General features: G+C 41.5%; 1 protein-coding gene across 3 annotated transcripts in view; it reads left to right on the top strand.

Moving 5' to 3' along the window:
* The window catches only part of LOC126356038 (unextended protein-like), a 482,388-nt gene that overhangs the window by 252,599 nt on the left and 208,482 nt on the right, over nucleotides 1-21,307 (top strand). The window lies entirely within an intron of this gene.

Here is a 21,307-nt window from a genome sequence, read left to right as displayed (position 1 = left end):
AGACTTGTACCGTAGTAGTTTAGGCTGTTGCCTTTTATTCTGTATATATATCTTGAACTACACGAATACAATCTGTGTAGTGTGATAGTGAAGTCCATTAGGATTGTCTTCCGGTACGTTCTCGTCCACTGATAGTGACACTTCGCAGAGTCTGTAGAATAAAATATTTAAAAATATTAATAACGCTTTCGACAGTAGATACAAAAGATGGATAGCTGAAATTATAAATCACTGAAAATAAATTACTATAGGAATTGTTAGTTAAAGGGGACAAATATGTCATCAGTGTTAGAAATCGAGGAAAGTACTCAAGCGGCACGAACAGTGTGATACATTTGATCACAGCTTAATGCAGTCAATGTTGTTGGAATCTACGAAGAAACATAGGAAATATACAGCTCAATAAATGCATTTGGCTAGTCGTTGATTTTAATTGTTTCATGATTATTTTAAGATTGTAATTGATGCGCGAAACTTTTTCCCCAACTAACTTCTCCGAATTGCCCTTCTAACCCCGTTAATCTCGCAGCTTAACAAGCAGTTCCAAAATTGACTGATTTTCGAATGCATAAAGATGTTTTTGTATTCAGTTCAATAAAAGACAGGCTGTTTCAGTCCGCTAGATTTTTAATTACAGGTTTTAAGTCTAACAGAAAAAGTTACATCACGGGGCCATGGCAGAGGAGGGACATAAATTGATAGGGCTGTTTCTTTTTTATGGCGTTAATGAATTACTTACGTAAACCTTTCTTCACCAACCTTTGTTTATCAGTTTTCTGCCGAATTCAGAACGGTATTTTTGTGAGACGTGTCAGAGAACTCCTGGAAACATAGTCGTAATCCCTGGAATGTGCTTTTCACAGGTGGAATGACATGACTTTCCGCAAAGGTTGTCCTATACCTTTTGATACAATGGACCGACATAAATGGGTGACCTCTGCAGCTCACAATAGAGAAATCTCTCAAAAGAAACTGTACTGTTCGTATTTCCCTGAATTAAGTATTTATCGAACAGCAAGTTCGCAATAATTTGGTTACGTTAGAGTGACGAGGACAAAATGAATGTAAAATTTTACGAAAAATTCTTAGGAATTTTTTTTTCGCTAAGGGTCTAAGTAATGGAACTCTATTTGTGCTTTATTTTCTTTGAACAGGATTCGTGCAGAAGAATTGTTTTATTTCTAAATGAAGTACTGGCATAGTTGCTGTAACGTAGGCTGTCGCTAGGCACTTAGAACACTTCACATTTCTACATTCGGCATTACTGGTCAACTAAGACAAATTGTCACACACGAATTTACAGATCTCCAATATTCCATTGCTTCCATGTCCTTTTGCATAATGACTGTGCATTTACGTTTGTCGGATGCTACGAAGTTCCACGTGTGAGATCACCGATATACAACTCAGACGGTGGTAACCAGCGATTATGCGCTAAATTCCTGGCTACCTTGAGCGTCTGAGTGTATTACGCAGATGTCATCTGTGTCTGTGTATAAAGTGAGTTCTAAAACACCACCGCAATCTCATAGCTTTATTAACCAGTCCGTAACTTCCCAATTGGAATTCTGATAAAATTTTGTCACATGAAGATAGCGTCCCCTCTATCTTCTGTCCAATTCTGAAGTTTTTTTAAAGAACTTAAATTATGCCTTTCACTTAAATAAAGAATGTACAACGAAACGGCTATTTTAAAGTTACTCTTCCCGAAAAATTGTTTCTTCACTATCGCTTTTAATATGCACTATACATTCGTGGACAGTCTATTCATTCTACATCTACAAAACACTCAGCTAGATGCTGCATGGTGAGTGGTGGTGGGTACTTAATACCGACATTAGTGGTTTTCTGCTCTAAACCGTTCGCGTACAGAATGACTATAGTGTTGTGAATGCGCACAAATATGTCATCTTGTTCTCGTCATTCCTACCCGAGTTTTCCAATGGTGGAAGCAGAATGGTTGCGCAGTCTTCTTCAAATGCTGTTTATCTAAAGTTAACCTACAGTGTTTCGCGAGAACGTCCCGTTTCTTCCAAAGACTCCATAGAAATTCCGTGAGCGTATCCGTTAAACTTACGCACGAGCTACAACGACCTGCTGCATTCCGCAACAATTCTCTAAGGCACGATCCTTTACAGATGCTCTGCACTTTCTAAGCACTTTTCCAACAAATCGAAGATTTGCATTTGTCCTACATAATACTGGTTTAAAATGTTCGTCCCATATCACACACAATATGTAAACGATATAACGTTCTCCAGATCTTCACCAACAAGCTACTGGGTTTCTTCTCTCTGTTATGGATGTTACATATCATTTAGTCATATTCACAGAGGTCTGCCATTCATGGCAACAAAAGGAAATTTTATCCAAATCTTTCTGCATATCTTTCGGTTGCCCAACAGCGATGTTTTCCTCTAGACAACACCACTCTCAGCGAAAAATGTTATATTGCTATTCACCTCATCTAAATAAATGCGTCGAACTGTTAGATTTAGAGGTAATATGTGTTAAAATATGTAGCATTCTTGCCCGGAAGAGTAGATAGTCAAAACTTTGGCAATATGATCGGCAGTTGTAGTCACGTGGCCGGAGACGACTCATAGAAGGAAAGCGAAATTTCTAGTTAACTTCTTGTAATCATAGTATCATAAATATTTCTTGTGATGTGTCACACGGACTGGATCTCAACACTGGTTAACATTGATCCCATTTAAGTTCCGATTATTGTAATGAAATTGCAGTGCAGTAATGGATTACGGGAAATGTTAGGGGCCATGTACTGTAAGCTGAGGAGATACAGGAAAAGGCCGTATAGGTTTGCCGCAGACTGGATTGGAGCGGCTACGTTATCTACCAACGAAGGGCGTTATCACAGCCAGACCAGTGCGTTAAAGGACACTAACAAAGTGTGTCAGTGTCCGCCCACAAAATGTATTATCCGTGTAAAATATTTCTACATGGTTTTTTCTTCGAGGGGTACCCAAAAAAACAGGAATTATTTTTTAACAGTTATATGTTGTCAAATTGCTTACAAAACAACTTTATCCCTTTCAGAATAATCCCCATTACAGCTAATACATTTGTCCTACCGGTTCTTTCACTCTTAGAAACATTTTTGTAGTCATCTTCAGAAACTCACTCCCTCGTTTTTTCTTGACTTTTTCGGTGCCGTCAGATCGGTGTCTTTCCATCACCTTCTCATGCGTGGAAATAAGAAAAAGTCGCACGGTCAGGCGAGTAAGGTGCGTAGGGTAGCGAGACTATGCCATTTTAGCCAAAAAAAGTGTAACAGAGATGGCTGTGTCGTGGTGGAAGAACCAGTCTCTTGTTTGCCACAAATCAGGTCTTTTCTAACGAACACAACTTAATATATAGCTTCCAAATAAAAAGTTTCATTGACGGTCTAACGTGGCAGAACAAACTCTGAATGAACTTCGTTCTTGACATCAAAAAAAGCAAATCACCATGGTTTTGATATTTGATTTGACTTGACATTTTTTGGACGGGATGACGATAAAATCTTCCATTGGCTTGACTGTTGCTTTGGAAAGAGATATTTACCAGCAAGCTATGAACATGTGCCAGTTCATAAACCCAGAGATAGGTACATATATCTTACATAGAATTTCGTAACATCAAAAACTTTCACTGTGTAACTCGTGCTTACTTTCACACACAGCCTGGCAGTCACGTTAATATTTCTGAGCACCGGGGAAACATTCCAGTCGTTGGCCTTTGTAACAAGAACTACAGCAAGTTCATTATTCATAATAACACCGGCTTCTCAGGTAATACTTGGATTAAACGAATAAGAAAGACTCAGAATATTGTAGAAAATGAAGTGTTAAAAAACTGGGAGGAGATGGACGCGAACCTGCTACCTCAGTTGTTACAACTCATGGGCTCTCTACGCTATCTGTAATGTCGACACAGCAATCTTGCTTTTGTGTATGAAATACATTGTCTCGAGCTGTGCTTCCCAACCTTTCTTAGACCATTACCTCTGAAGGCAATCAGACATTGGCTGTTACACCCGCCCACCCCCCTCCCTCTGTTGCACTCCCTCCCCTACATTACTCCCAATTTTAGCACCTAACTAAACTGTAGAATTATTATTTTTTTTCCTTTCTCAGACGTTATGTCTGGTTAAAAATGGAAAGTGACGCGGACCTTGATCAAGCGTGACTTCCTTTTAACTACACGGTATATGTTACATTGCATTTAGGAACTTTGGGCTAATTGAACATGTATCAATAATTACAGATTTCTGTTGTCGTATATATACGTTTGGATGTAGCTGTATTGCGTTGATGTCCTGGTGGATATTGTGTGGTATGTCTCCTGTAGTTGATAGTATAATTGGTATAATGTCAACTTTATCCTGATGCCACCTGTCCTTGACTTCCTCAGCCAGTCGGATGTATTTTTCACTTTTTTCTCCTGTTTTATTCTGTATATTTGTTGTATTGGGTATGGATATTTCGATTAGTTGTGTTAATTTCTTCTTTTTATTGGTGAGTACGATGTCAGGTTTGTTATGTGGTGGTGTTTTATCTGTTATAATGGTTCTGTTCCAGTATAATTTGTAGTCATCATTCTCCAGTACATTTTGTGGTGCATACTTGTATGTGGGAACGTGTTGTTTTATTAGTTTATGTTGTATGGCAAGTTGTTGATGTACTGTTTTTGCTACATTGTCATGTCTTCTGGGGTATTCTGTATTTGCTAGTATTGAAGTCACGATGTTTTATGCAAGCCAAAGTGAAGTACTTTGTCATGGACACATCGGTGATCGGTTAGCATACGAAGCAGGAGAGTCTACTGCGTGGCGCCATTGGCTGTAAAGTGACCTCACTGTGTGTGTGCGCGCGCTGGCATTCGAAGCGCTTGTACAAGCTACGCGATATTGCAGCTGAAGTATCTGCTCAGACGTCCCTAGCAGCTGCGGTGTGTGTGTGTGTGTGTGTGTGTGTGTGTGTGTGTGTGTGTGTGTGTGTAGAGGCGACGCGTAAAGCCGGGACGCGGGACGCAGTAATTGCGGTTCGCCAGCCGCTCGCCCACGCACGCCTGACGACTGTAATCAAACAGCGCGCTATCTGTAAAAGCGTCCGCAACACAGCCGAAGCTCGCCCCAACTCGTCGCTGTTTCATTTCTACCAACGGCCTGCAGCGACGCCGGCCAGCGTTGGAAGTAAGCAGCCAGATGGAGCTGCTGGGTTTAGCGACGGATTGTGCTCTCTGCGGGAGTCAAGTTCAGACGAATGAAGTGATAGATACATTTCGTTGTTTGACGAAATGCAGCACTGTTACGTTCTCACAGTATATAGGTTTACGAGTGGTACTCTACATTGTAATTATCATCTGGAAAGAATAAGTTAGGTACAGTATAATTCCAGCTATCCGGATCATCATTTACTATCCGCATCACTTTGAAGAAAAAGAAATTTGTACTGTATGACTAAAATTGTTGGTTCTGTTCGATGGTTATTACAGTATAATGTACACTAGAGTTGTGGCGATTCGTGAATGAGTCGTTCATTTGAACGACTCTGAATAAAGAATCGTAAGAATCGAATCGTGATACGGACGAATCGTCGTTCAAAAGAGTCGTAAGAACGATTGCGTGTTTCCGAGTTGTGACGATTCAAAGTTCATGCGATTCATCGATTCTTACAAGGGAAGCTCCCCATCGCACCCCCCTCAAATTTAGTTATGAATTGTCACAGTGGATAGGGCTTGAAAAACTAAACAGAGATCACTCGAGAAAACAGGAAGAAGTTATGAAACTTCTTGGCAGATTAAAACTGTGTGCCCGACCGAGACTCGAACTCGGGACCTTTGCCTTTCGCGGGCAAGTGCTCTACCACCTGAGCTACCGAAGCACGACTCACGCCCGGTACTCACAGCTTCACTTCTGCCAGTATCTCGTCTCCTTCCTTCCAAACTTTACAGAAGCTCTCCTGCGAACCTTGCAGAACTAGCACTCTTGAAAGAAAGGATACTGCGGAGACATGGTTTAGCCACAGCCTGGGGGATGTTTCCAGAATGAGATTTTCACTCTGCAGCGGAGTGTACGCTGATACGAAACTTCCTGGCAGATTAAAACTGTGTGCAGGAGAGCTTCTGTAAAGTTTGGAAGGTAGGAGACGAGATACTGGCAGAAGTAAAGCTGTGAGTACCGGGCGTGAGTCGTGCTTCGGTAGCTCAGGTGTTAGAGCACTTGCCTGCGAAAGGCAAAGGTTCCGAATTCGAGTCTCGGTCGGGCACACAGTTTTTATCTGCCAGGATGTTTCATATCAGCGCACACTCCGCTGCAGAGTGAAAATCTCATTCGGGAAGAAGTTGTGTGGAACTACGAAAAAAAGAAGCAAAATGTACAAACTGAGTAGTCCATGTGCAAGATATGCAACATCAAGGAGAATGTGAGATCAGGAGCGCCGTGGTCCCGTGGTTAGCGCGAGCAGCTGCGGAACGATACGTCCGTGGTTCAAATCTTCCCTCGAATGAAAAGTTTAATTTTTTTTATTTTCAGACAATTATTTTGCGAAACTGCACAGGTACACAGAGCAGTATTGTTTACGTGATCGCGTGTCAATTATCAAAGTTCAGGCAATCACACATAATCAACTTCGCTCTCCAAAATTCCAGGACATGTTTAGATTTGCTTGGACATATGCAGGATTTGACTGTTTGCAAACGGAAAAGTTTGAAAATGTTAAAAACATAAGTTTTGTTTTGACAGAGCACAGGGAAAACTGTAAGACTGTGAAACTGTTGCATTCATTTGTTGCAGTTTATGTGACAAACTCTTAGATTAGATTAGATTAATACTTGTTCCATAGATCATGAATACGACACTTAATAATGATGTGGAACGTGTCAGGTTAATAAAAGATGTCTGTACAAGATATTGCATTACACAAAATATTGCATGACACAAATGTTTAAGCTAGTTTTTCTTCCTTCTCCTCCATTAATTTATATTTAAAAATTCAGCTAGTGAGTAGGAGTTGTCGTCTAGAAATTCTTTTAATTTATTTTTAATTGTTGGTTGACTATCTGTCTGGCTTTTGATGCTGTTTGGCAGGTGGCCAAAGACTTTTGTGACAGCATAATTTACCCCCTTCTGTGCCAAAGTCAGATTTAACCCTGCATAGTGAAGATCATCCTTTCTCCTGGTGTTATACACTCCTGGAAATTGAAATAAGAACACCGTGAATTCATTGTCCCAGGAAGGGGAAACTTTATTGACACATTCCTGGGGTCAGATACATCACATGATCACACTGACAGAACCACAAGCACATAGACACAGGCAACAGAGCATGCACAATGTCGGCACTATTACAGTGTGTATCCACCTTTCGCAGCAATGCAGGCTGCTATTCTCCCATGGAGACGATCGTAGAGATGCTGGATGTAGTCCTGTGGAACGGCTTGCCATGCCATTTCCACCTGGCGCCTCAGTTGGACCAGCGTTCGAGCTGGACGTGCAGACCGCGTGAGACGACGCTTCATCCAGTCCCAAACATGCTCAATGGGGGACAGATCCGGAGACCTTGCTGGCCAGGGTAGTTGACTTACACCTTCTAGAGCACGTTGGGTGGCACGGGATACATGCGGACGTGCGTTGTCCTGTTGGAACAGCAAGTTCCCTTGCCGGTCTAGGAATAGTAGAACGATGGGTTCGATGACGGTTTGGATGTACCGTGCACTATTCAGTGTCCCCTCGACGATCACCAGAGGTGTACGGCCTGTGTAGGAGATCGCTCCACACACCATGATGCCGGGTGTTGGCCCTGTGTGCCTCGGTCGTATGCAGTCCTGATTGTGGCGCATACGACCATACGACCATCATTGGCACCAAGGCAGAAGCGACTCTCATCGCTGAAGACGACACGTCTCCATTCGTCCCTCCATTCACGCCAGTCGCGACACCACCGGAGGCGGGCTGCACGATGTTGGGGCGTGAGCGGAAGACGGCCTAACGGTGTGCGGGACCGTAGCCCAGCTTCATGGAGACGGTTGCGAATGGTCCTCGCCGATAGCCCAGGAGCAACAGTGTCCCTAATTAGCTGGGAAGTGGCGGTCCGGTCCCCTACGGCACTGCGTAGGATCCTACGGTCTTGGCGTGCATCCGTGCGTCGCTGCGGTCCGGTCCCAGGTCGCCGGGCACGTGCACCTTCCGCCGACCACTGGCGACAACATCGATGTACTGTGGAGACCTCACGCCCCACGTGTTGAGCAATTCGGCGGTACGTCCACCCGGCCTCCCGCATGCCCACTATACGCCCTCGCTCAAAGTCCGTCAACTGCACATGCGGTTCACGTCCACACTGTCGCGGCATGCTACCAGTGTTAAAGACTGCGATGGAGCTCCATATGCCACGGCAAACTGGCTGACACTGACGGCGGCGGTGTACAAATGCTGCGCAGCTAACGCCATTCGACGGCCAACACCCCGGTTCCTGGTGTGTGCGCTGTGCCGTGCGTGTGATCATTGCTTGTACAGCCCTCTCGCAGTGTCCGGAGCAAGTATGGTGGGTCTGACACACCGGTGTCAATGTGTTCTTTTTTCCATTTCCAGGAGTGTAGGTATGCACACTGGTATTACTTTTGAACTGGGTAGGATTATTAACAAAAAATTTCATAAGTGAATATATATACTGTGAGGATCCCTAGATCCTTAAATAGATGTCTGTAGGATGGCCGTGGGTGGGCTCCACCAATTATACTGATTACACGTTTTTGAGCAATGAATGCTTTTCTACTCAACGACGAATTACCCCAGAATATGATGCCATACGAAAGCAGTGAATGAAAGCAGGCATAGTAAGCTAATTTACTTAGATTCTTGTCACCAAAATTTGCAATAACCCTAATAGCATACGTAGCTGAACTCAGGCGTTTCAGCAGACCATCAATGTGTTGCTTCCAGTTTAACCTCTCATCTTATGTTTTCATCGCTTTTTTGGGAGTGATTATCAGATCCACAAGAAAACCTAAATCGGGCAAGGTTGAAGAATCTTTTTACCCATTCGCGAAGTGTACAAGTTAGGTGGGTCGACAACATATTCCTGTCATGTGACGCACATGCCGTCACCAGTGACGTATAGAATATATCAGACGTGTTTTCCTGCAGAGGAATCGGTTGACGTATGACCTTTGCGATCAAATATTTTCGGTTCCCATTGGAGAGGCACGTCCTTTCGTCTACTAATCGGACGGTTTTGCGGTGCGGTCGCAAAACAGACACTAAACTTATTACAGTGAACAGAGGCGTAAATGAACGAACGGACAGATCATAATTTTGCAAAAATAAAAAAGTAAAATTTTCACTCGAGGAAAGACTTGAATCAGGGGCCTCTCGTTCCGCAGCTGCTCACGCTAAGCACCGGACCACGGCGCTCCTGAGCTTACACTATCCTTGATGTTGCTTATCTTGCGTATGGACTACTCAGTTTGTATGTTTTGCTTATTTTTTTCATAGTTCCACACAGCTTCTTCCTGTTTCCTCGATTGATCTGTGTTAAGTTTTTCAAAGTCTATCCACTGTGCCAATTTATAACTAAATCTGAGGGGGATGCGATGGGGAGGTTCCCTTGTTAGTACGCTATGTTTCGAAGGCAAATTCCGAATCATGCCGAGTCGTGCCGAATGATTACGACCGCAGTCAAGTGGAGGATGCGTGTGAACAAAGGAAGCTCGGAACGAACAAACGAAGTTCGTGGGTCGTAATATTACTCGTGAAAACCAAGCTGACACTTGGCGGTGGCTGACGGGAACGAGCGTAAAGGCATTTCCCATTTACTATCGCTACCATTAGCCACCGCGCCGACGTCAGCTTTCATCAATTAAGGCATTACACGTATAAATCGAGGATCACACTTCTAACATCATATGCATGTTTACTCATAAATAAACTATTTCTGGCATATCTTATCATGACACAGTTCGATTCTAACCCCATTGACAATTTCAGACATGTCCTGCGATCTGTGAGTAAGGTGTAGAACTTTTTGCATTCCGTAAGAATCGTGCCATCGCAGACTAGAATGAATCGTGAACGAATCGTAGGAATCGATTCGCAATGTGAGATTGAACCTTAGGAATCGAATCGGGAAAAAGAATCGTGTTGCCCAACTCTACTGTACATTATGCGCTTCTTTATCCTTTTAAAATCAAGCTGTAGATCTTCTGGTGAACAATGACTATAGTACACGTACTACGCGCATTGTTTGTGACGTCTGTCATTGAGTGCGGCCTACGTCATTCCCTGTCGTGACCTTAAGGTACGCAGTAAAACTAAACACCGTCCGAACAGACCATGAGGGACCAACGGTACTGAACGGCTACCGCGTCATCCTCAGCCCACAGGCGTCATTGGATGCTGATGTGGAGGGCCATGTGGTCAGCACACCGCTCTCCGGGGCTTAAGAGACTGGGGCCTCTACTTCTCAATCACAAAGGTCCTCAGTTTGTCTCACAAGGGCTGAGTGCACCTCGCTTGCCAACAGCGCTCGGGAGACCGGAAGGTCGCCTATCCGAGAGCTAGCTCAGTCGGACAGTGCTTAACTTCTGTGATGTGACAGGGACCGGTCAAGGCAAGGCCGCTGGCTTAAGGTGCACGCTGCTATGTCACTATCCGTTCTGTCATCCTTACCTAATATTTTGTTATGTGCGTGTGCTTTAATTTGCTGGGCGGCATATGTCTTCCAAAAGGAAATTCGTTGTGTTATTCTTGCCAGACAAAACAAAGGCCTTGAACGATTAGGCAAAACCGTGAATGCCGAGCAGTTAAGAGAAATTTTTAGCGTGGGAACATTAACAGTTTGCCCCCCCCCCCTTTTTTTTTTTTTTTTTTTTTAAGGAAAAGAAAATGGTGAAGTGAGAGGATGACTCGCGCATCGAGGGTTCCATACAAACTTAATAATGTGTATAGACAGTTCATCCATTCAGGGAAACGAGAATCACATCGAGTCTCAGTTGTTACCGATATCTATAATGGAAAGATTTTGGCCCCGGAATTCCAAGACCATATCAAAATTTAATCCGACTAGCCCGGATGTGCAAAAAGAAGCCAACCGGGGACTTCAATTTATATACATAGAGAGAAAATATTTACTAAACATTACTTATTTTCTCATTAAAATAAGACAACATGTATTTTCTGTTTGCACGCAGTAATATTCGTCTATTACGCTTTCAAAGGGTGAGGATTGCAATGTACGTTCAGATGGCAAATATATGTGATATAATTACAATTTAAGAAGTTTCAGATTTTTTGCTTTATTTGTGCTGTGAAACCTTTCTTCTTGACGAATATCATCCTAGGTCAACGGGAAGGACCCTATAGGTTTTAATGAGTGACTTTACGAGTATCAAAGTATGTAGCCTAAGGACCGAATGTGTTGAGTACATTGACTTAGAAGCTTACAGTTTTTACACCGCCAAGGGAGCATAGATCTTAATATGTGGCGTAAATTTTAACTTGATAAGTGTGTTCGTTCCTGAGCATTAGGGATCTTAACACAAGACGGACAACAGAGCGATCCTCTAAGGGGTTCCGTTTCTACAAATCGAGGGACGGAACCGTAACAACTTCTCGGTTTTAACCATTATGTTTGTCTTTGAGAATGAAGATGAGAATTCGTCGAGAAAAGCGATGAAAAAGCAGAAAACATAGAGATTGAAGTGGCCATAGTCAAGCTGTTTTTGTTACAGCGAGCAAATTTAAACCCTCGTTCAGAGCCGACTGTATGCAAAAAAGCAAAACAGCCAAGAAAATAGTTTGTTTTCATTTATAGCGAGCAGTGTGCGACTACGGAGTTTTCAGGCAAGGCATGGTATTCGTGAGTTAGGTGTAAGTTGTGGAAAGAGCATCAGCAGACCGGAAAGCAGCAGAAAATTTTATTGAAAAATTCAAAATTGAAGCAGAATCTTATGGCAATGATTTGGAAGGCTTTGGCCGAAACAACTTCAGCTACTAAAAGGGAAACTAGAGCTCCTGGCCATAAAGTTACTAAAGAACATGTTACCTTGGTGAACTGCGCTAACTCTACAGGAAACTACAAAATACCACTTCTGTTCTTCGGAAAATCTAAAAACACCGAGTTTTCGAAGATGTAAAAAATTCCAATTTTCACAGGAATCTACCAAAGGCTATGATGATTTTCGCATTGTTTTGCGAAAGGTACGACTGAATTTTCTTATATGAAGTAAGAAAATATCAAAAGGCCGTTGGGGAAAAACATAGTAAGGTGATGTAAACACTGGATAGTGCACCCAGCCACAGAAAGCCTTCTGTTGGAGAAAATGGACGTTTCAAAATACACTTCCTGCTGCCAAACGTAAAGAGTTTGCTGCAGCGAATGGACAATTCAGTTATCGAAACTAAAAAGCGACCTCACAGAAGACAACTGTTGAGGAAGCTTTCGATAGAAGATTAAATGAAGAAGACATTCTGGCCCATCACCAAAAAATTAATTTAAAAGATTGCTCTTACATGATGCCGGAAGCATGGAATTTGGAGGAGACGGCCACATTAAAAAGAGCTTGGAATAAACTGGAACGCATTTCAACCAAAGACGAGGTACAGAAAGATGATCAAAAGCGTGAAAAGGAAGAGGAAGATAGAAAAGCGGAAGAGTGCGAAATATCACTTAAAGACATAACGAAGATTCTTTCGAAAATTCCTGGACGTTCCGACGGCAGTGCAGAGGATGTAGGCTAGAGCCTCCGTTGTGATTTTCCCGACCCTGCATTCCAAATTCTCAATAACGATGAAATCGTTCAAATTGTGGGAGAACCAGGTGCGGGACCGTGAACTGATATGTTTGCATGTCTTATCAATGCCCTAATATGAAGGTAGCGACAGCGTGAGTGTGACCGTATGCAGCCTTCACTCTAAAGGGATTCGAGACTTGGCTGCACGATAAAGATTTAAGACAGCAAAACAAGTGACTCCGACCGACATGTTACGTAAGTACAGTACTGTACAAAATCTAAACAAAATTGTTTTTTAGTCATTACATTTATATTACAGTAATATGTACACAGAAGTTTAGCTTTCTTTCTTTTTTAAAGAAATGACCTGTTTTATTCAGTTATCTGGCTATTTGATCTGGATCGGATCCGGTTCCTAGTTATCCGAATAATTGGAGTTCTATTGCAATTAACACAAAACCACGTGGTACTGCAACACGTCTTGTCAGGAGTCAAAAGGAAACTGATAACCCTATCTCCACTTCACCATACGGTTGGCTCATTTAGCTTTGGCTCCGCCAGAGGCATCTTAACGTACTGTGGTACGGAAATTTCAATGCGTGTCGGGAGCAAACATGTACCTACAAACAAGTGATGCCTCACTTGTGTGGAAAAAAGTCTTCTCAGATCGGCCATGTTTATACCTGCTTGGCTTTTTACAACGTTTACATTCTCTTCTAGACCATATTTCCTTATATTTCGTAACGTGGCTAAAATTTGGAACAAGTGGAGATGATCTTTTACAGCAATACTTAATTTCCCTGCACGACCGTTATAAAAGGAGACACGGAGACTTACTTCTGGACACAGAATGGCCTCCAATTTTCCTGGGTTTGTTCTGGCAGAGAAGCTCCGGAGTAGCACCCTCTCCAGCTTGACAGTCTCCGCCTGTGGCTACAGAAATGTTCCACGGTGTTACACTAAAAACTGCTGAGTTATTCCTTTGTTCACTTGGATTGTCCTACCACATAAGACAGTGAAAGTTGGTCAATGAATACATGTGTGAACAGTCTCCACTTGGGTCACTAAAATTGTTTTCTACAAGATACAACCAAATAAAATTTCCGACAAGCCTCGTATTGTAATAGGCTATTTGAAAACGCGAGCTATTCAGATTTGGTTAACAAATATAACTATTCGACTGCTGCCGGCCGTGGTGGTCGTGCGGCTCTAGGCGCGTCAGTCCGGAACCGCGAAACTGCTACGGTCGCAGGTTCGAATCCTGCCTCGGGCATGGATGTGTGTGATGTCCTTAGGTTAGTTAGGTTTAAGTAGTTCTAAGTTCTAGGGGACTGATGACCACAGATGTAAAGTCCCATAGTGCTCAGAGCCATTTGAACCAGTAATAATAAGTTTCCCAGATTTACACCTTACAATGGCACGTTAGTCATCGGTGTAGAAGTTTTTTTAAACTTGATAAAATAGCTGAACACTTTCTCGTCTAAAGGGGAACCGTTCCAAATCCCAGTTGCAGTATTTCAAAAATCAATACTGCTGCTATGTTGTAGCATTATCCTAGGAATGAGAGATTTTTAAAAGTAATAACCTGGCAGATACACTCTAGTAAATGAAGCACTGTTGGAGCCATTTTCCGTTCTGCTTGTGCTCGAGAAATGCCACAGAATTACACTGTTAAGTGTTCCAAAACGTACTGACCCTCACATTTCCAGTCGACAAAATGATTTTCGCCGGCTGAGAACAAAAAAGTTTTAGTTGAAAGTTTGGTTGATGAATGTGAAAACGAACCAAAACACGTGCAAAACAGAGTACAAAAATTTTGCGTATCTTGCATAACAATTAGTCGCTCATTTTTCCTCCCTTGAATTTTCTCAGTCGTTTCCTGTGTGATGTTACGCACAATCCGACGTGGACACACTTAAATACGTTTACTTCTGCAATTTACAAGAATCGTGATAAAGAGACACGGAAAGTCCGCAGCTCGTGGTCGTGCAATAGCGTTCTCACTTCCCACGCCCGGGATCCCGGGTACGATTCCTGGCGGGGTCAGGGATTATCTCTGCCTCCTGATGACTGCGTGTTGTGTGCTGTCCTTAGGTTAGTTAGGTTTAAGTAGTTCTAAGTTCTAGGGGACTGATGACCATAGATGTTAAGTCCCATAGTGCTCAGAACCAAGAGACATGGATAACAGTAAAGTCTCCGCTAGGACGTCGTTCAATTCAGTTTTGATTTGTGTCGTACTGGAATTCAATTAGTTTTTAAAAAGCGTGGAACTGTGTATCTCTCACGCAACACGACAAGCTGACCACTTCATGCGGGTGCCTACTGATTACGGCACGCAGTACCTACTGGATATTTTCAACAAAAATCTAAAAAGAAGCATGCTTATCAACGTTGGCGCGGGTTAAAAAAAAACTCGCTCTTCATATAAACTGATCGCAGTTGTACGAGCAACAAAGAGGAGGAGGATAGATCGCTACTTACCGTAAAGAAGACACACACACCTCCGACGCGAATACCACCGCATGACGGTTGCTTGCTTGCTTGCTTGCTTGCTTGCGTGTGTGTGTGTGTGTGTGTGTGTGTGTGTGTGTGTGTGTGTGTGTGTGAGTGTCTTTTTAATCGTACCTGTCTGCAACTTGACGTATCATCTTTACGGTAAGTAGCAATTTAGTTTTCCTACATTGCTGATATTCCTAACTGGAATTTTCATTGTTTGAAAGAGAAGATTGAGTGTCATTTTTAGGGTCCCAGTCAGTTTTTAGTAAACTGACATGATACTTAACTGACGCGGCGCTTAACTGACGATTATGTTATGTTAATAATTAAAAATAAATGAATTGTGGAAGTGTAAAAACAGGACTTAGAGGGAATTACTTTTAAGAGCGAAGTACTAACATGACTGAAACTATAGATCAGTTACTGGTTCAAATGCCTCTAAGCACTATGGGACTTAACATCTGAGTTCATCAGTCCCCTAGACTTAGAACCTCTTAAACTTAACTAACCTAAGGACATCACACATCCATTGCCGAGGAAGAATTCGAACCTGCAACCGTAGCAGTAGCGTGGTTCCGAAATGAAGCGCCTAGAACCGCTGCTCACAGCGGCTGGCGATAGATCAGTTACAGTAATGCTACACAGAAGTAAGGGGTGAAATTAAGTGGCGTTGCATGTGGTACCTCGTATGGATATTTTCTGATACTGGAAAAGTCATTGGCGTCAGAAATGTTTCCTCCGCGCTGCCAGCCAGTAAACTTCAGTAGGTAATTATTTTCTTGTAGCTTGGCCACCGTTAATGTCTCATATGTGGTTCAACATATCGAAGAATGTTTTTCGCGGTTGTTAGAAGGCAAAAGAGGGTGGGGGGGGGGGGGGGGGGAGGAGATCGAGGACTTCATTGTGTACTTAATGTTTGAAACTTTGTTTTTTGTTTTAAATAATTTATTAAAACTAAAAAATATACAAAAAGCTTTTGTTGCCTATATCGCAGTTTACATGACACAAATAAAACACGATTGCTAGTTTCGGTTGTGTGTAACCGATAGTTCAATTCGCAAATGCAGGAGCATATGCATTGAACAACATAGATTGTGGTGATCATGCAAAACCATGTATTCGTATTTAATATTACCGGACTACGGCAATATTTATGTTCAAATCATTATCGAAGGCGAACCCACTCGTAACCCATAATCTTGAGACAAGCAGGTTAAAAAGGGGCACCAGTAAAATTGCATCCACCATCCATTACAAGCATTTGTGGAACAGGTGGTGCAGTGAGAAGGCTTTAAGCACAACGTCAAAATGAAGTAAAAACTGCTGCACACTCTGATTAACAAGAGAGTAATCCATCGTAATATATACGAGAGCTGTTGTTACATTATATGTACTAGCTGTTGACAGAAATAAAACTGGTCCAGCCAGATTGGCAAGACTTCCACAGTCTAAGAACAACTGAACTACTGATGAGTGAGACAAACGCTGTATGTATGGAGAAAACCAATAATACGAACTGTTGTCCACTCAGTGCACTGTTGTGCTCAGTTCAGTTGTGTAAAGTACGTAAAATACAGGGCATTTAAGCGTGTCGACCAAAACTGACAGTAGCAACATGAGCGAGTCATGACCACTGAAAATACTTCTTTAAATCAAAACTGAAGTGCATATGTTCAATGAAGCAAAGACTGTATGAAAAAGAATGTGATTAATTTATTTTTCTTCTCGTTATTCCACCAGTCTTTCTAGGCTCTACATATGAAATAATCAGCTTAAAGGTAATGAACCTGTCCATACCATCCGCTGCGCCGACTGCGCAGCTACCGAGGCGGACTAACAAACATTACGCTCATCTCCTGTTCTGATGAGAAAAGGAGGAAATGTAATCGGCCTCTTCACATACCTAAAGGTCTCTTTGAGCTTTTTTTGTATAGGTGTGAGTGAGAGGCACACAGTGGAACAGAAATCTGTGCCTCCGGAAATAACGCTCCACGACCGGCAAAAGCCTGTTAGAAGCAGTTACAAGCACTCACGTTTCCTGTCGCATCTCAACCTGCGATATTTATAGGGATTGAGGCCAGTACTATGGACCGAAGACTTAAAAGCGGACCGAGAGAGACCAGGCTAAAGCAGAGCGGTCGTCTTCGTTACGGAAGGCTTGTGTGTTAAACGTTTGTTTATGTGACCTGTTTTGTTGAACCATAGTGGTGCGACCGAATGTAGTCGTTGAGTCTTTGGACCTACTTTAAAGAACCTCATACACACACAGACTGGTTACTGATTGAAAAAATAAAAATAAAAAAAACACTAAAAGTTTTTATCGCATAGATCCTCATGAAGGTACCATCAAATGTCAGGCCAACATACTTAACACACAACACAACGTTCTTACCAATAAAATATGATCCGTGGGATGTCAATACCACTGATAAAAAAATCATGTAACACATGTAAGATGAGACATGTGTCGTCGGTTACAATTTGTGAACAGAGATTCAGTGAAAAGCGCACCCACCGATTTAATCAAGGGAAAAATTTTATGTTCATGACTTTCATAGTGTGAATAGTTCCTGAACATAGTTCTCGATGCCACGCTCTACATTAGCATCAGTGTCGCTGCTTATGCCTATAAATTGTGTAATAGAACCCCATAGACTTGACAACATTTTTGTGGACAGTGCTAATGCTGAAACCATTCATTCATGTCCAGTTGTTAGTCGGCTAGCTGATAACGATGTACCTGTACAATTAATAGATATTATAAAAAAGTAACACCTTACCGCTTTGAAGCATAATCATACACAGTAGTGAGCTTTACTAATAACACAAAAATGTTGTTGTTGTGGTGGTCTTCAGTCCTGAGACTGGTTTGATGTAGCTCTCCTCCATGCTACTCTATCTCGTGCAAGCTTCATCATCTCCCAGTACCTACTGCAACCTACATCCTTCTGAATCTGCTTAATGTATTCATCTCTTGGTCTCCCCTACGATTATCACCCTCCACGCTGCCCTCCAATACTAAATTGGCGATCCCTTGATGTCTCAGAATATGTCCTACCAACCGATCCTTTCCACTAGTCAACTTGTGCCACAAATTTCTATTCTCACCAATTCTGTTCAGTACCTCCTCATTAGTTATATGATCTACCCATCTAATCTTCAGCATTCTTCTGTAGCACCACATTTCGAAAGCTTCTAGTCTCTTCTTGTCCAAACTATTTATCGTCCATGTTTCACTTCCATACATGGCTGCACTCCATATAGATACTTTCAGAAACGACTTCCTGACACTTAAATCTATACTCGATGTTAACAAATTTCTCTTCTTGAGAAACGCTTTCCTTGCCATTGCCAGTCTACATTTTATATCCTCTCTGCTTCGACCATCATCAATTATTTTGCTTAGTACTTTAAGCGTCTCATTTCCTAATCCAATTCCCTCAGCATCACCAGACTTAATTCGACTACATTACATTATCCTTGTTTTGCTTTTGTTGATGTTCATACAATGTTTTAAGAGTAAGTTTAAAGGCGGTATGTAATATGGTACATAAGGAACGAAATGCTAATGGAAAATTCATTATATTTCATAGTAAACTTACGTCACTATTTGAAAGCAGCTCTCCTCAAAAGCTATCCGATAAGTCCGTTAAACAACAGTAAGCGACGGATAACTGAAGAGATTAAAATATCGTGTAACAGGAAACAGAGATTTTATATAAAGGTCGGAAAAACCAAGATCCGACGTTAATTACGTTCTGTAAAAACTGTCATATGCACATACTGGCAGATGATAAGACTAAAACTCTATGTGATATTGAGAAACGGAGCACAGGACAACCAGTCAGCTTACAAGATACTATCACAATTACGCTAAACAGGTACGTTATGACATAATTCACAAGTTATATTTTCCAAGTGTGGCAGCAAATATAAGATGGCTTAGCTCGAGAAGCAAGAGAATATATTTACAACGTTATTCCTTAAAAATTAAAGTAACTAGAACCAAATTCGTGCATTGAAATTAATGTACTTTCAAAAGTTCTCAAACAAAAGCTGGTATCGTGTTGGGATTTCTGAATTGTTGTAACATAAGTAATGTAAGTAACTGTAAGTAATAAGTAACTCTAAGCACTTAGTTATATGTACAGAATCACTGACAGTGATTTTCCCCAGAAGGATTAAAATATGCTATTGTTAAACGTCTTCATAAGACCCGTCCGATGAAACTTTAAATAATTAGTATTGCTCAGTTTCTTACTGACGTATTTGATCCAAATTATTCTAAAAAGTATTGTGCTCATGAGTAGTTTCACGTTTAAACAGATGCAATTTACATAGTACATCATAATTTGGATTCAAGAAGGGTTACTCGACAGAGAATGCTATAGCTACATTCTCTCGCCAAACATAACAAGCATTAAATAATGAAATATCGCCAACCGGTATTCTTTTTTATCTTGACGAGGAATTTGATCGTGCAGAAAAACTTAAGTTTTATGGAATTGAAGGCTTTGCTCACCACTGGTTTGATGCGTACTTAACAAACAGAATGCAAGAAGTTGGGCTGAATAATTCAAATGACGTTGGAAGAAAAAAAATTAGTGTCTCGGTAGATATTATGGAATCCCAAAGGTTTAGCTTTGGATCCACTTCTGTTCCTTACATAATTATATGAATGACTTTACAGTTAATGGTCAACAAGAATAATTCGTACATTTTGTAATGTTATAATGATTCCATCTATAGATAAAGCAATTGTTAATGATATTTTCCAGATAATTATTGGGTGGTTCTCCGCAAATGTACTCTACCTAAATTTTGAGAAAAAAACCATTATGTTCAGTTCTATACAACAAATTTAGTCATACCAACAACTGATGTAGCTCTAGGACAGCAGCCAGTAAATAGAGTAGAATGCTCCACATTGTTGGAAGTACATATTGATAACTTGAAACGGTAGAAGCATATTAGTTGCTCAGACAATAAGTCCACATATTTTTGGCTTCGTAAAAACTGTTAGTTTGAAAACTAACGAATCAGTCGCCTGACATATTTTGCATATTTACACACAATAATGTCTTATGGAAAAATTTTCTGCGATAATTAATAACTTACAAAGGAAGAATTGATTGAATAAAAATGCATAGTAGGATAATGTGTGGTCACTTGTTGTCGTCTTATAGGTACGAGTACCTTCTCAGAGTTAGCGCTTTCAAGGTTCACAATACATACAGGATGGGACAAATAAAAATCGACCGGACTTCGGCGTTCGCTTTTGAAACCATTTGTGGTAGCATTAACGGTGGAGGAAAAAACCTACAATCAGCCCCGCGAACCGTGACAAGGCGCCCAAGACCGCACGGCCGAGGTTTGTTCGTAGTCTATTGCCATGAAAAACCAACGGAAAAGCAAAGTAAAAATGAGACTATGGGTAAAAAAAGTATCAAAATAACAGAGCTACGAGAAATCCAAAGTGACGACATTATTTCGGGAGGGACTCGAAGCGAGATATTCAATTTTCTACTTGGGAAACTGCAGCGATAAGACTGACAATAACACTCCGTTTGTTGGGATCTGGCCTCTTGTATTCCAGCTTGAATTATTTATTTCGCTTTTCAAAACAAAACATTTTAGTTATTATTCCTGAAATTGAAAAATACTTAAGGGTGGTCCTTAGAAGTTATGTGGAGGTTAGTTAACTTTCAGTACGTCATTTGTATTTTATTTTATAAAACAGTTGTTTACAGAACTTGAATCAAGAAAGATTGTAGGCGAGTGATTTCAAAAGTCCTGCACAATGTGCATGCCCGACCATTATCGGTAGCGTGCTGAAATTGAAATTCACTTCAGTTATGAGCGAGACTAGGCGAGACGGTCTTACATGTGTTCCCTGGTTCGCGTGGCTTTGTTGTGAGAAATAAAGTTTTAAAGTGGAAGCTGAAACTGTGTCAGGTCGGATGACAACACAGTGAGCAGCCTTCTTCCATAAAAATCGAATCCCTATATTGGAAAAAAAAAACTCAACGGAATTTATATCGCTTTCAGAGAGCTGTGTGGGAATAGTGTAGTGCATCGTAGC

The sequence above is a fragment of the Schistocerca gregaria genome, chromosome 1 (assembly GCF_023897955.1).
Source record: "Schistocerca gregaria isolate iqSchGreg1 chromosome 1, iqSchGreg1.2, whole genome shotgun sequence".
In the NCBI taxonomy this organism is placed as follows: Eukaryota; Metazoa; Arthropoda; class Insecta; order Orthoptera; family Acrididae; genus Schistocerca; species Schistocerca gregaria.
This window is presented reverse-complemented; position numbering and strand designations above follow the sequence as displayed.